At 58.0% G+C, this 14119-nt stretch overlaps 1 long non-coding RNA gene across 1 annotated transcript; it reads right to left on the bottom strand.

The window, feature by feature from the left end:
* Positions 1-5069: 5069 nt before the first annotated feature.
* On the bottom strand, positions 5070-13200 carry LOC106045628 (uncharacterized). The gene is made up of 3 exons (XR_001212893.3): positions 12454-13200; positions 7854-8016; positions 5070-6439 (listed from the first exon to the last, which is right to left on the bottom strand). It is a non-coding gene; the product is annotated as an uncharacterized lncRNA (long non-coding RNA).
* Between the last annotated feature and the right edge of the window lie 919 nt (positions 13201-14119).

Genomic DNA, 14119 nt, shown 5'->3' with positions numbered 1-14119 from the left:
TGGGAGATGCTGGTCATTGGCTCATCATAGTGGTGGCTCTCCAGAAACCGTCTCCAGACTGGTATTTCCTGCTTTCTTTCCGTCCCATCTAGAAATAACCTGCGTTACACCAGCAAAGCACGTGAGACATGATGGGGAAGGGACCAGGCTTGGGGCTGCCGGGAGTTTTGGGTTGTGCCTGCGGTGAGATGGAGGGGAGGTGAGCAGGAAGAGGCAGGGTGATGGCACCTGCACCTTGGCAGCTCCGGGGGACTGGGGTTCCCATGTGAGGCTCTGAAGCCCCTGGTGGCAGAGGGTGGCTGAGCTGCCACTGACCCAGCCAGGCAGTCACTCAGCCCCTCAAGGGACCACTGAGAGGAAATGGAGAAAACCGAGATCTGATGGCCCATTCTTCGATCTCCTCAAATCCTTATCAGGGGGCAAACCAGAAACCCAGGGCTCTGTCTGCAGAGGGGAGCGCGGTGTTTGAGTCCCATGGGACATTTTATTTTTCTGTATCTGTCTTTCACTCAACAAGGACTGGAGAAGGCTTTTGCAAGGCAATAACCACCAACACCTTGCACCTCTCCTTGCCCCATCATTTCTCTGTAGCCATCCCATCCAACCAGAGCAGCACCCAAGCCACCTCTGAAGCCCTCTTTCACCCCTTGCTCTTGCATGGAGGTGACAAGTTTGTGAGCTACCCTGCCTGGCCCCACAGCAGTGGGGGCTTTGCATGCAGAAACAAATCCTTGCAGAGCCGGGCTGCACTCAGGCTCCCACACCTCCCCTGGGCAGTGCTGGCACTGGGGCAAAGGCATCCCAAAGATCCCTGCCCACTGATGTGGTCAAGGAACCCACTCACGTGGTGAAAAAGGGGCTGTTGAAGCTAACTGTTCCATGAAGAATTATTTTTTTTTTATTACTTTAAAGAAATCCATATACAAAGCTTTTGGGGGAGAATATTGCTCATTTTATCTATAAAAAAATTCTCAAGTGTTTCTGGGAGCCAGTGGATTCGTTAGGAAATGAAGGAAGAAGCAGGACTGAAACTGCTTAAATACACTGATCTTTCCTTCCTCCTCTCCCATTTGAAGGGGGAAATTTCCCACTTTGGGAGAAAACCTGGGCAAACAGCTGGTTTATCCCAGCCCTCCCTTGGGGCAGGAGCAGGGAGGCAGCAACAGCAAGGCAATCTCCATCCTGCCCGTAAATCCCTCCGAGGCTGGTGTTATTTCATCCATTCTGAGCTTGAGCTGCCTGGTGTTGGCTCCCAGCATGGGTCAAACCATCCATCCCGCCTGGCCCTGGCCCCACCGTGCCTCGGTTCCCTGAAGTGTCAGTGGTACCACTGGACCAGGAAACCCCTGGGGATGCTCCTGGGAGGATTTTGTCTCTGCACAGCAGTTGCACCTTGTCCCAAATACAGTGTGTAAGCAAGGAAGGCGCATTGTCTCACCGGGGTCATCAGGGAAACTGAGGCACAGGGCAGGAGAGACGCTCCCCAAGCAGCTGCACCAACCTGGGGTGTACCCGCAGCCCCTCTGCACCCTGGCACTGCCCAGGAACCCCCCAGGCCAGCCCCACCGATGCCCCTGGCTCCTTCTGGGTGCAAACCGGCTGCAGGCAGTGCTGAGACCTGGCAGACTCATTTCATGCAAGAGCAGCACATGGAGACGCTGCTCCTGCACGCGGAGACGCTGCTCCTGCACGCAGCTCGCACCGGGGGAAGCCAACCCCGGATGCTGCATAGCCACGGCCGAGGGGGTCAGGCTGCATCTCCCCGTGGCGTTGGGAGGAGGATGAGGAGGATGAGGAGGGAGGGGGACAGGGCACGGTTTTCCAGCTGGGTCCCTCTTGGGTTGATTGACTCAGATTGCATTGATCCCGGTGTTATCAGGACATTTTATTTGCTGCGCAGGGGATGGTGAGAAAAGCCCCCGGAGGGAAGGAAAGAGCAAGAAGAAGTGGAAAACCAGAGGTCAGCATTTTCCCACCCCTCATAATGCTCTGGAGGGGGGCAAAAAGCCAGACACACCTCCCCCTCCCCTTTCCCAGCAGCCCCAGCCCAGGGCCAGGCAGGAGCATCCCCAAAATGCCGCCCACAAGGCACACAGAGGATGTGGTGCAAAGAGCCCAGCTGAGGCGCACCAGCCCCAGCTGAGACCTGGGAGATTTGGGGTCTGGGACCCTCCTTCAGTATTGTTCCTCCCTCCCAAACCCCCAGCCACAGCCCCCTGAGAGGCTCAAGCTGAGACCAGGCAACTCCTCACACCCATGGCAGGTGGCTCCGAGGAAAGGTAGCCGGTAAGTCCGAAGGCAGAGGGGCAGGGAAGATGCCAGCTGTGCCCCGGAGAGGTCCGAGCAACCAAAAAACAGGAGTGGTGTGAACAAACCATGGCCATGGGATGCCCTGTAACCAGTAAGGGCGCGGGGCCGTTGGGTTTGGAGCCACGGGGAGCGATATCTGGGGGAGGATTTACAGCAGGGAAGGTGCACGGAGAGGTGGAGGAGGGAAATGTGCCCCGGCACCGGATGGGGTATAAAACGGGGGGAAGGAGGAGGAGGAGGAGGGGGATGAAGAAGAAACAAATCCGTGCACGGGGACAGCACAGAGACCTTTACTCTGCTCCCTGCTGTCCCCACAGCAGGGCAGGGGGTGGCACGTTTTTGGGGCCACATTACCGTGTCCCCTGCACTGTGCAGCCAGGCAGGGAAGGGGCTCAGCTTCTCGCGAGCCCATCTCCCCCCGCCATCTTTTTGCCTTTTTTTTTTTTTTTTTCCAATTCTTCTCATAAATGTCTTTCCACATCAAGGCCTGGAGGAAAACTGCAGCTACTGGAAACCCAGGGCAAGGTTTGCTCTTTGGGGACGTGGGGCTGAGCGAGCGGTGAGACGGGAGGGAAGGGACGGGACGGCCTTCCCGGCAAGAGCAGCTGCGCTGTGGGCTGCGGGGGGGGCGCCTGGGGGGGCAATAATGGGGGGAAGGCGCCTTCCCCCTGCTTCCCCCCCCCCCCCGAATAGGTCAGGAACTGCTGCGGGGCTCAGGCTGGACGCAGTGCTCCCAGCCCCCCCCACGCAGCAGCCGTGTCACTGGGGCTGATGTGGGGCTGATGTGGGGCTGCAAAAGAATGGGGTGCAGAAGTTAGTAGGGATTTGTACCCCAAAATCCTATGCACGCACAGCCAGGTCCCCATACCTCACCTCTGTCCCCCAGCCGGGCAATGTGCCTGCAACGGGGACATCATTTGGCACTGCCGTGCCCCATGGGCTGGGTCTCTACCCCTGAGCCCCCCCAGCACCCCTAAACGCCCCCTGCACCAGGCTTCCCCCCTCCTCACCCTGCATCCCACCTTTCCCCTTCCTGATTTCCGTTCATCGTGAGGGCTGCGGCCGGGCAGCAGCCTCCTCCCCGCGCTCTGGCCTTGTTTCAATTTTATGAGCTTTTTCTTGCTATAAATATGGTTTTGAGAGCCCATTTATCAGGTCCCGCAGCTCTGGAGTCAGCCTGCCGAGCTGCCCATGACAGGTCAAAATTGACTTGTATGATATTAGAATTGCTATTGATCCCTTCGGCACCTCGCAACGCTCCCGGCTCCGTGACCCGGTGTCAGGCTGGGTGCCCCTCCTTCCCTGTTCCCCCCCCTCCAGCTCATCCTCCACCCGCAGCTGGGACAGGGTCCTGTGCCCCGTGACAGCCTGGCACCCTTGGGGACCCGGTCACTGTGTCCCCCCATGGACCTGGATCCCATTAACTCAATGCCTCATCTCTCCATGCTGTGGTGGGTGATGCTGAGCAGGATACGGCCCCTGTGCACAGCACACACAAAGGGAAATCCCACCCCAGGCTGGCTCTCAGCCCTGTGCCCAAGGGTTTTGGTGCCAGGACAGGTGCTGTCCCCAGAAAGCCCATCAGATCCCCTGTGCCTCAGTTTCCCTGCTTGCAAGCAGGCATCTTCCCACCCTTGTTCCCACAGGTTTCTGCACAGAAGGACAAGGCGCAGGCGGCTCCGGGTGTTGTTTTTATCAAAGTGGACGAACGCCACCAACAATTCAAGCTGAATTAGCCTGGTTTCTTCCACTCCCGTTTCCTGGAGGATCCGTGCCTTCGACCCAGCTGCCTCCTGCAGACTTTATAGATCCTGGCACGAACTGCTGGGGCCAGCCCTCGCAAGGACGGTCGGGGCTGTGGGGTGCCCGCTGTGCCGGGCTGTACCAGCACGGAACCAAACTGCAGGGCTGTTCTTAAACAGCTTCCCAAAAGAGTGATTTTCACCCCCAAGGATGCTTTGCCCTTCTACCAAAGCAAACCAAAACTTTTCCAATTTTCCCCTGGAGGAGGAGACTAGGACATCTTGCTGGCTCTTCTCATATCAGAATGATGGGCGTCAAAGGAAAAGAGCAGGTAGCAGGATCGAACCAAGCAGGAGAAGGTCCTGCTTTGCCGGCGTGTCACCCTGCAGTGACAGGGTACTGTGGGCACTGCACGGGCAGCCAGGGCCCACAGGCACATTCGTGCGAGACAAACCATCCAAGACCATGCACGGTGAGGACACCAACCCTGCAGGAGTCCCTGCAGCCCTGGGGCTGGGGGAATACCTGGGGCAAGGTGGAGGCATGTGTGGTGGTGATACACGGTCCTTGTGTGGTCATTTCACGGTAATATTTCGTTGTGTGGGGTCAACCATGGTTGGGCATGGTGGTGAGTGGCCACATGTGGTCATCCACGGTTGTGCAAGGTAAATATGGTCACACAAGATAAATATTGTTGTGCATGATCACACATGGTCATGAGCGGTGGTGAGCAGTTGTGCATGGTCAAACATAGTCATGTGTGGTCACGCACGGTTGGGCACGGTCAAACATCCTGCATGGGTGTAGGTGGTCATGCGTGGTTGTACTTGCCCATGCACGGTGATCCAAGGGCACCCATGGCTGTGGTGGCACCCGAAGGCACATCCCTGTGCCTGGAGCAGGGCTGACCACCCCACCGAGGCCATGGGGATGCCCCCAGCTCACCAGCTCCGTGGGCGATGCATGGCAGACCCAAAGTGAGGTCTGGATTTTGGAGGAGTTTGTTTGGAGCCAGAACTGGCAATTGATCAAGGGGAAATTCCCCATCTTCCAGAGCAGCCCGGGATTAATTTATGTTTGTCTGAAGGATGCTAATTAAGCCTGTTTAAGAGAAAGTTAACTTTAATACTGTGATCTAGCTGATATTAAGAAGCTGACAAGGAGAGCTGAAAGCAGCTGCTGCAATATCCAGGGCCAGCACCAAAGCCCGTGTTGCAGGAGCCGCTTGGCACAGCTCCGGCACAGGACCCAGCTTCCCTGGGGATGCTCCCCTGGAGAGCACCCTGCTGGCCTCGGCACCCAAGGGCTGCAGAAGGAGGAGCAAATCCAGCCCAACCTGGGCTATCAAATGGGACAAAAAATACATTTTTTTCAGCTCTTGTCAATTTCCTTCTCCCCCACCTCAAAAAAATATTAAATAGAAGTAATTTGATTTGAAATGAAAACCAATTTGAAATCATTAGCAAGTCGAAAGTCAGCAGAAACCAATTGTTCCTGGTCGTGCAGCACATTTGGGTCTGACTTCAGGCGTCTAAGTATGGCTGGAACATTTTAAGGTCAAACTGATGGAAATTCTTTGAAACAAAGTTGTACTGGCCACAGCGCTCAGCTGGTTTGGGTGGCCCCAGCCCAGCCAGCCCAGAGGTGCTGGGGGGGGGGGGGGTCCCTACAGCAGCCCCTCGGGATGCTCCGGGGGCTGCCACCAGGTTGGGGACACCGCTGGCAGCGAGGGGCCGGGTTTCGAGGGCAGGGACACTGCTCATCACCCAGGGCAGAGCGACATCCATCGAGTCAACAAAAAATCTCCTGGCAGCTCCATCTCTTTTTTCCCCCTTAAAGCAAACATCTTCATTACAGCTCGGAGTTGTTTAAATAAATGAATTAATATTGACAAACCATCAACGAGGCTAATAAATGATTAGTTAAAGGCATACATACATCACATTATGGTTAGCATTAGCCGAGGCTTAATTACTTGTGGAGAGGATCCCATTAGAGTAGGTGCTACGTCGCCGTCACCCTCCGCAGCCCTCCACCCCTGCGGGGCTCCTGCTGCGCCCTCGGCCCCGTGCCTGGGACCTGCTGGCTTAGGGACGTGGGATGCTGCGGGATGCGGGATGCTGCGGGATATGGAGATGCTCAGGGATGCAGGATGCTCGGAGATGCAGGATGCTCAGGGACGTGGGGATGCTCAGAGGATGTCTCAGTTTGCCCAGGCAGCAGCAGAGGAAAACCTCCCGGGATGCCTGCTCCCAGAGCAGCCCATCGGTGTGACGAGCAGGACGGGCTCAGGGGGCAGTGGCGATGCTGGGCAGGGGCGGCTGCAGCCCAGGAAATTTGGCCGCTCGCTTTGCGCAGGTTGGTGAAACACCCAGATCCACACGGCCTGTGAAAAGAGACAGCGACAAATAAAATAGGCAATAAATAATAATAACAATATCATAAAATTTTCAAATTTATTGAAAACCGGTCCACTCTCAGAATATTGGATTTTTCTATTATTTACACAGCTGCTGATTTTCTGTAAATATTTAATGCCCCATGGATTTTTTTCAAAGTACAAATCTGAACAATTTCTAAATTTAAAATCTATTGCACAGCACAACCCAGCATGAGCCAGATCCTGCTACCTGCCTCCGTGGGAGCAGTCCCCAGGGCTGGGCAGGGACTGACGCTGCACCCAGAGGTGTCCGTGGAGGCTCCTAATGGATGGTGACATTTTGGGTCATCCTCTGGGTCCTTAGAGAGGACAGATGGACAAAAAAAATCTTCCTCCCCGTATATCTGCAGTTTGCCCACCACCCAGCCCTGGGTGCCACCCAAGGCCACCACACTTGTCACGCACATGACACCGCCGGGACAAGGAGCCCAAAAGGAGAAAATTAAGATGAAAGGCAGCTGGTGCGAGGCGCGTCCATCTGCATCTCGGCTTCGAGAGGTTTGTTAGGACTAAAGAGGCGCTTTCATCCCTCTCCAAGGTGTGTAATGCATCCCCAGCTGGCTTTCATCTCCGCCTGCCTGATTGATACTCAGGGCTCTAATGAGCATGACGGGAAAAGTGGCAGAGGCCGGGGGGGGGGGGACGGACGGACCCCTCTGCAAAGGTTTCAAAACACTTTTCTGTGTTGCAGCTAATGAGGGGACCGGGCGAGGGGAGGCAGAGCGGGGGGTGAGGAGCGTAACGGGGGTCTGGGGCTCCCTGAAGGCTGATGGGTGCAGCTGCCCACCCCAGGGACCTTGCAACCCCCCAGCTGCAGGTGACCCCCCAGGACCCACCCGCCCTGGAGCCAAAGCTTACAGCCAAAAGACGACTTTACTGAAATTTTGCATGTCTCCGTACCAGGGAGCTCCGTGGGCGGCTGATCCTCCTCCTGCCTCCTGGCACCATCTCCCCTGTGCCAACCCCCTCCTTGTTCCCATACTGGTGGCAGGCACCCCGTTATGCCACCAAAGCCACCCTGATGGCAGCCCATGGGGCCCATCAGCTGCCACTACCCAACGTGCTGCCGCTGGGAGCCGGGCACCATGGGGACCGTCGCATCCTGCCCGTCCCAGCGGCGGAGCAAGGACCCGGCTGGCGCTTGCCATGGGGTCCCCAGCTGCGTCCCTGTGCCGTCACCCCCAGCACCACCAGCTTCAGGTGCTGGGGTCTGCAGCGGGGTGCTGTTTCCCTGGGCTGGGGCCACATCCTTCACCCCACCGCTGCAGAAAGGCACCAGCACCTGCCTCCGTGCGGGACAGATCCTGCCCTCCCCACCCCTACACCTCCTTCCACCACCACCAGCACCCCGTCTGCTCACTTCTGACTGCGCTCCCCTGCCGTTTCCAGGTATAACGGGCTGCTGAGCGATGGCCACATGCCGATACGGAGCCTGACAAATGCGGCCGTATCCGGGCTTCTCCCTCTCGGCTCCGGCCCATTTGTTTTCCTTAATGCCCCGCTCTGTCTGCAGCTGCTGGCTCCTCTCAGCAAGGAAAAATAAATAAATAAATAAATAAATAAAACAAGCAGCATCTTCTGCAGAAATCCTGGGAGCTGGACAGTTTCAGAGCCTCGCTGCTCCCTGTGCTGCGCAGCCACGGCCAAATCCAGCCCCTGTGCACGCATCTGGGTGCTGCACCCAGGGGTGGCCATGGCCCGGGACTGTCCCCTGGTCACTGCTGGGGTGGGTGGCACAGCCCGAACCTCTCGGGATCAAAGCAGTGCTGAGAGGGGGGGGATGTTTGGTACAATGGTCCTGGGGGGCAGGATTAGACCCCGCACTCCGACCACCCAGCCCAGCCTCCCCTGCTCCCTGAGCCGTGACCGTGCCGGGTGCTGAGCTGCGCCCCCAGCCCGAACCTCAGCAGCAATTCCCCAGCACCCGGGCTGCGGCCGAAAGATACCTGCGCCGTGCCCACGCCGCGTCCCCTGCCCCGTGTCCGAGCTGGGATGCTCTAACTTCAGGGACCGGAGCTGAGGGACAAGGTGGCACCGGGGGTGTCCCCATGGCAGGGGGTTGGGAAGCCCCTTGGGACACCTCGGAGAGGCGCAGCGGTGACCGGGGGGGTTTATTCCCAGCTTCTCCCCCTCGGGGCCAGGCAGCCAGGCTCTTTAAATAGATCTGAAGCAGTCCGTGCACCTTGGCTTGATCGATCGCAGAGGGCTCCAAGCTGCTATCAGAGACGTGCTGATGAGCCAAGCGCTGTTGTCATCACCACCGCCCTCTCCTGTCCGTCCATCCGTCCCCCCCCCCCGATGCTGTTCCCCCTGGCCACCCCCCACTACCTGCACAGGGATGGGCAGCACCCGGCATCCTGCCCTGCAGCAGCTCACACCAGTTGGACAGTAAAAAAAAAAAAAAAAGCACACGTCATTTCCCTGGTCAGGACAAAATTTAGGGCAGGCTATTTGCGCAGGGAGCAGCCACCTCGCACGGACATTGGGAGTTTTGGGCTCAGACAGAGCCTCAGGAGCCAACAGCTCCAAGGGAAGCAGGAGCAGGGGCTTAAAACCACCCCCACCCCCCAGCACCGATGCATTTGTGGTACCCAGGACCCATCCCTTCTCCCTGAGCTCCTGAAACACACAGTGGGGTCTGCCCAGGCTTTTCAGCCTTTGGCAATTCCTTGTGCACGGAGAAAGCAAGAAATTCACTTTAAATCCTCCAAAATTCGCTTTAAATTCTCCTGAGATTTCCCAGAACCCAAGGCTTTACAAACCAAAGCCCAGCTTGGCCGTAAGCAATCTCCTTCTAAGCAACTTCAGCCCCAGAGCAGCCCGAGGTCCCCTACAACCTCGGTGCCAGCCAGGGTCCCCAGCCTGCCGATGGGGACAAGTGGCTCCCACAATGGCTGGGCCACCCCTGCAGCTGGGGACAGCACTTGAGCACCTGCAGGCTCCTGGGGCAGAGAGGAATTGCTGAAAAGCAGCAATGTCTTTTCTACCTCCTGCTCTCCCGGTCTGGTGAGTGGATGCTGCAGGGCATTTGGGAGCTGGAGGTTAGTCCCGGGCTTTGGAAAAGCTGTTGAAGTTAATTTTTCTTGGCCAGCAGCAAACACGGGTGTGTGGGAGGGCAGGGAGGCACGTCCTCGGCTTGCTGTGACGCTCTGAGCATCACCGCTCGTGGCTGGGATGTGCACCCAGGTGCCCACACCTTCTCCTCCCTGCTTGAGGCAAGGAGAGATGCTTCAGAGATGGGAAAAATGCACAGCCCTGCCCAAAACAGGGGCCCTGGGCTTGATGGGTCCCACACAAGCCCAAGTCGGTGTTCCTGCCTCCTTCCCCCAGCAGGGGCTTGGGGACGCCAGCGCGGTGCAGAGAGCTGGGAGATGGCACCGGGCACCAGAGGCAGGGGTGCTGCGGGCACTGCGGCTGCTGGAATTTCGGGCAGCCCCGATGGCCCCAGCCTTCTGCCTCCCATCGCACGCATGCTCGGAGCGCCTGGCTGAGCGATCAATATGTTTTTATGTTACACTGGGAGACCAAAAAAAAAAAAAAAAAAGATGGGAAGGAAAGGGAGGAGAAGACGACGTATTTAGCACCGGAACAGTCGCTGATAATTGCCTCCAAGAGATATGTCTCAATACCTGGTGGCTGCTGGACCCAGAGATCTTTGCTGTAGCACTGAATTGCCAGCTGCAAACACCAGTGCCAGACAAAAGCAGCCATGCAAGATACAAGAGATATCCTCGTTTTTCCCCAAAAAATCCCTTGTCACACTTCCAGCAAGCCTCCTGCAACCCCAGCAACGTGCGTGCCCACAGACATCACCTCCTCCCAAGGTCCTGTCCCCTTCCCTCCATCCCTGCCCCTCTGCGTCCCAGGACCTGCCTGGGTTTGCAGGAGCAGTCGGCGTCCCCACGCCGCCGGGGTCCCCCACGGGACAGCTGCTCCCTGCTCTCAGCCGGCAGCACGGGGAGCCCAGGGCCCTTCCCCTCCCTCCTCGCTTTTAAAGGATTTCAAAGCCTCTCATTTTCCAAGCCCAATTACTCCAGCACAATACCCCCGACCGGGCTCGGTGCACGCTCCGCTGCCTCCCCACTGCCCTGTGCCCAGCACCGAAAGGTGACGGCGCGAGGCCAGCGCCGGCGGGATCAATACGGCGCCTTCAGCCCCTGCACCGCGCTGCAAACCTCAGGTTCCTTTTGGAAAGGACTTCGTAGCAGAAGCAGGATGAGTCGGGAACCGGTACTCAGTGGTTTGGGGCATTTGGAGGTGCTTTGTGTGCTGTGGAGTTCCAGCAGCGTTGGTGAGGTGGGGCCGGCACGGTGACAGCCGGCACACATGCACAGAGGGAGGCTTCGCTGAGCTCCCAGGCACCCCAACTCTCTGCTGCAGGATTTCCAGGCACCATCGCACAGCTGCAGCCCGAGCAGCTTTCCCTGAGCAGCCCAGAACCTCCGTGCTGCCATGGAAGAAGCCCTCCCTGCCCCGTCAAGCCAAAAGCGCATCCGAGACGTGGAGCTGGCGGGGTTTGGGCTCAACACGGAGCCCACGCTGTGGGAAGCCACCAGCTGGTGAAGTTCTTACACCTGCCTGGTCAACCCGCCTCCCTTGCAGCCTGCTTGCCCTGCTTCTGCCAGGGCAATTAAACCAAAACTGGGCTTCGCCAGCTCTCTCAGCTACAGCCAAGCCAAAGCCCTGGCAGGCTGTCCGGAGAGGCTGGGACTTGCCTTTATCCAGGTGTTGTGAACGCTGAAAGGCCCCTCCTGAGTCTAGGATGCTGCTGGGCACTCCCATCCACCTGGTAATGCCCTTTTGAACAAAAATCTCCTCTGCCTCCACCGCTTTGCCCCAGGGATGCCCCCAGCCACACGTGCCTCGAGCTGTGCCCGGTCTCAGCCCCGCAGAGCCGGCACGCCGCAGACCCTTCGCACCCCGGCCCCTCAGCGGGGAGCTGGTTTACAAGAAGAGGAGTGCTGGCTTCCCAAACAAGCCTCCCAGTCCACAACACATTTCCAGCCATACATAATCTAATATACGTTACCATAGCGCCAATCAATAACTCAGTAGGCCAGCTCCGAAATTATTCTCTTAAAGGGCCAGCACACCTCACGCTCCCCCCGCCCCGGTCCCTCTGCCTCGCGGTGCCCGGAGGTCTCACGTGCTGGGCAGGCGGGGGGGTGGCACCTTCTGCACCCATCGTGTGCCCGACACGTGGGTGCCCGCCTGCCTTCGCCACTCGGCAGCATCTTCCTGCTCTGCACCCCCCGATTTCCTCTCCGACACCACCGCAGCACCCCAGCAGCAGCACCCTCGCGTGCACGGGCAGCCACAGGCGAAGCGCGTGCAAAATTCAGACCTTGCTCTGCCAACCCGCCTGCTAAGCGTGATTTCCCCTTGCTCCGATTCCCAGTTGCTTACATCGAAGCTCTGACGCGAGCACAGGACCAGGCAGCATCTGAATCTCCTGCTCCGTGGTCCCCAGCTCCTTGCACCCATCACCGGGGGCTTTGGGATGGGCACGTGTCCCCTCGGGGACCCCAACACCCTGCCAGCCCCTTCCTTTCAGCACAGCCTCGTGGTGCTGCCCCTGCTGCCTCCCCGGGCACGTTGCCAGAGCTCTCATGTCCCCAGGTATCAGGGGCTCTGCAGCCTCCGAGAGAGGAGGGTGTTTGGGAGCAATTCCAGCATTTTGGGTTTTCCAGGAGCTACCTGCCCCTGCGTGCTTCCAGCCTCGCTCACGGAGCAAGAAGGAGCACATGCACGGTGGCACTGCCCAACAAACCCCCACGCAGCCCAAATGTCCAGACTTGATACTGCCTTCAAGGCACCATCCTCTTCCTCGAGCGCCTGCAATCCTCTGCAGACTGAGGTTGGCAAACGGGCCTTGTCGATACTTCACCGAACCCAGCTGAGCTGCTTCCCCCCGCTATATAGGGGAAAATGGAAAATAGAAGTCACAAACCAGAACCCACCAGCAAAGAGCCAAAAAACAGCAACCTCTCAGTGACCACAGTAGCTCCCCAAGCCCCCCTCTCTACATTACAAGCAAGCTCATCAAGATGATTCCTTCCTCTAGTCGTGTTAACTCTGAAACCTACTGACGCAAGCTATGCTTGCCTTCTTTATCTCTCATTCACAGCAAAGATATGAGAGGAAGAGTAATTACGTGAGACCATAACGAGCCTCAGCAACCAGCGATGGTCGTAAACTGTCTCGTCTCGGGTGGAGTTCGGGAGGTTTCCGCACAGACCACGTGCTCGGCAGGTGGTTCTGTTTAACTTGCATTAGCAGTAATGGGAATCGCCCACCTGCACCGAGGGCAGGGTGGCAAGCGGCCAAGAGACTTGAAAGGGAAATGCCTCTGCTCCCGGCCCCTCGGAGCTGCGGGGAGCAGGCAGCAGCGCAGTGCTTTTGGTGTGCGTTTTTGAGGCTTTTCTGTTTTTATTTTGTTGTTTGTTGTTTTTTTTTTTTATTATTATTATTTTATTCCGAGCTCGCCACCCAATGCTCTGCAAAGGCAAACGAGATGTCGGAAATGTTTGTACTTGCTCAAAGCTGGTTGTAGGCAGGGTCCTGTTTACATCCAGCTTCCCTGGGCATGGAAAGAGAACACAACAGAATGAAAGAAAAGATGACAAAGGGAGGGATTTTTCTCTCCATCTTTTATCTTCACCTCCCCCCTGAAAAAAAACATTTTAATGAAAATCCTGATCAGAAACCATCTATGAGAGTTTTTTGTTTGCTGCAAGGAAAAAAAATATATTATATATATATTTTAGACCCAAGGTGCCTGGCTTTTGGGAAAGTGGCTGCAGCTGCTCCTGCGGAGCCAGGCATCCTTCGGGCATGGAGGACGCTGCCCCAGTGGCCTCCGACCGGGAGCCTCTGTCCAAGCCAGGGCCAACCCAGAGACCCGAGGTCCCCGATCTCTCCTGGGGGGGCTCAGCAGCCACCGTGCACCCATGCCCGACCGTGCCGGCGTCCCCCAGCCCCGCTCCCCCCATCGCAGGCACGGAGCCATCGCCGGGCCCCCGGCGGCATCGCCAGCTGCCTCCCCGCGGTCCCCGAAGGGCAGCCCGGCCTCGGCAGCGCTGTCAGCCAGCCTCTACGTCTTCCATTAATTCACTTCACACTGTCCATATTGATCGGCTCTGCTCTCTCCCGGCTCCCCCCTTCCTCGGCCGCCCTCCCCCCCGCCGGCTGCTGCACCGATGGGCAGCCCGGGCTGCATGCTGCATGATCCATACAAACTCACTTACTCAGGGAAATCAATGGGCTCGAAAGAGCACACGCAGCAAGGCGAGGAGCCTGTCTGGGGATCGACCGCCCAGCAAGGAGACACAGAGAGCAGCATCCTGCAGCCCGCCTGCGCCCGGCGGCCCCCGCTGCCACCCTCGCGGTCCCCCCGCGGTGGCACCCTCCGGGCGACGGTGATCAGGGAGTGAAGGGGCGCAACGGACAGGGGCTGGTATCAGGGATTTTTCCCCCTTTCCCAATAAAATGGGGGGTCTGGGAGGTGGCGGGGGATGCTCGTCGCCAGGACGCCTGCATCCCACTCCCAAATGTAAGAGGGCGCACGTCCCCTCCTGCCCTTCGCTGCCGTGCCCTCCCTTCGGCTCTCTCTGCCTTCAGGCAAAG

Source organism: Anser cygnoides, chromosome 27 (assembly GCF_040182565.1).
Source record: "Anser cygnoides isolate HZ-2024a breed goose chromosome 27, Taihu_goose_T2T_genome, whole genome shotgun sequence".
Classification (NCBI taxonomy): Eukaryota; Metazoa; Chordata; class Aves; order Anseriformes; family Anatidae; genus Anser; species Anser cygnoides.
This window is presented reverse-complemented; position numbering and strand designations above follow the sequence as displayed.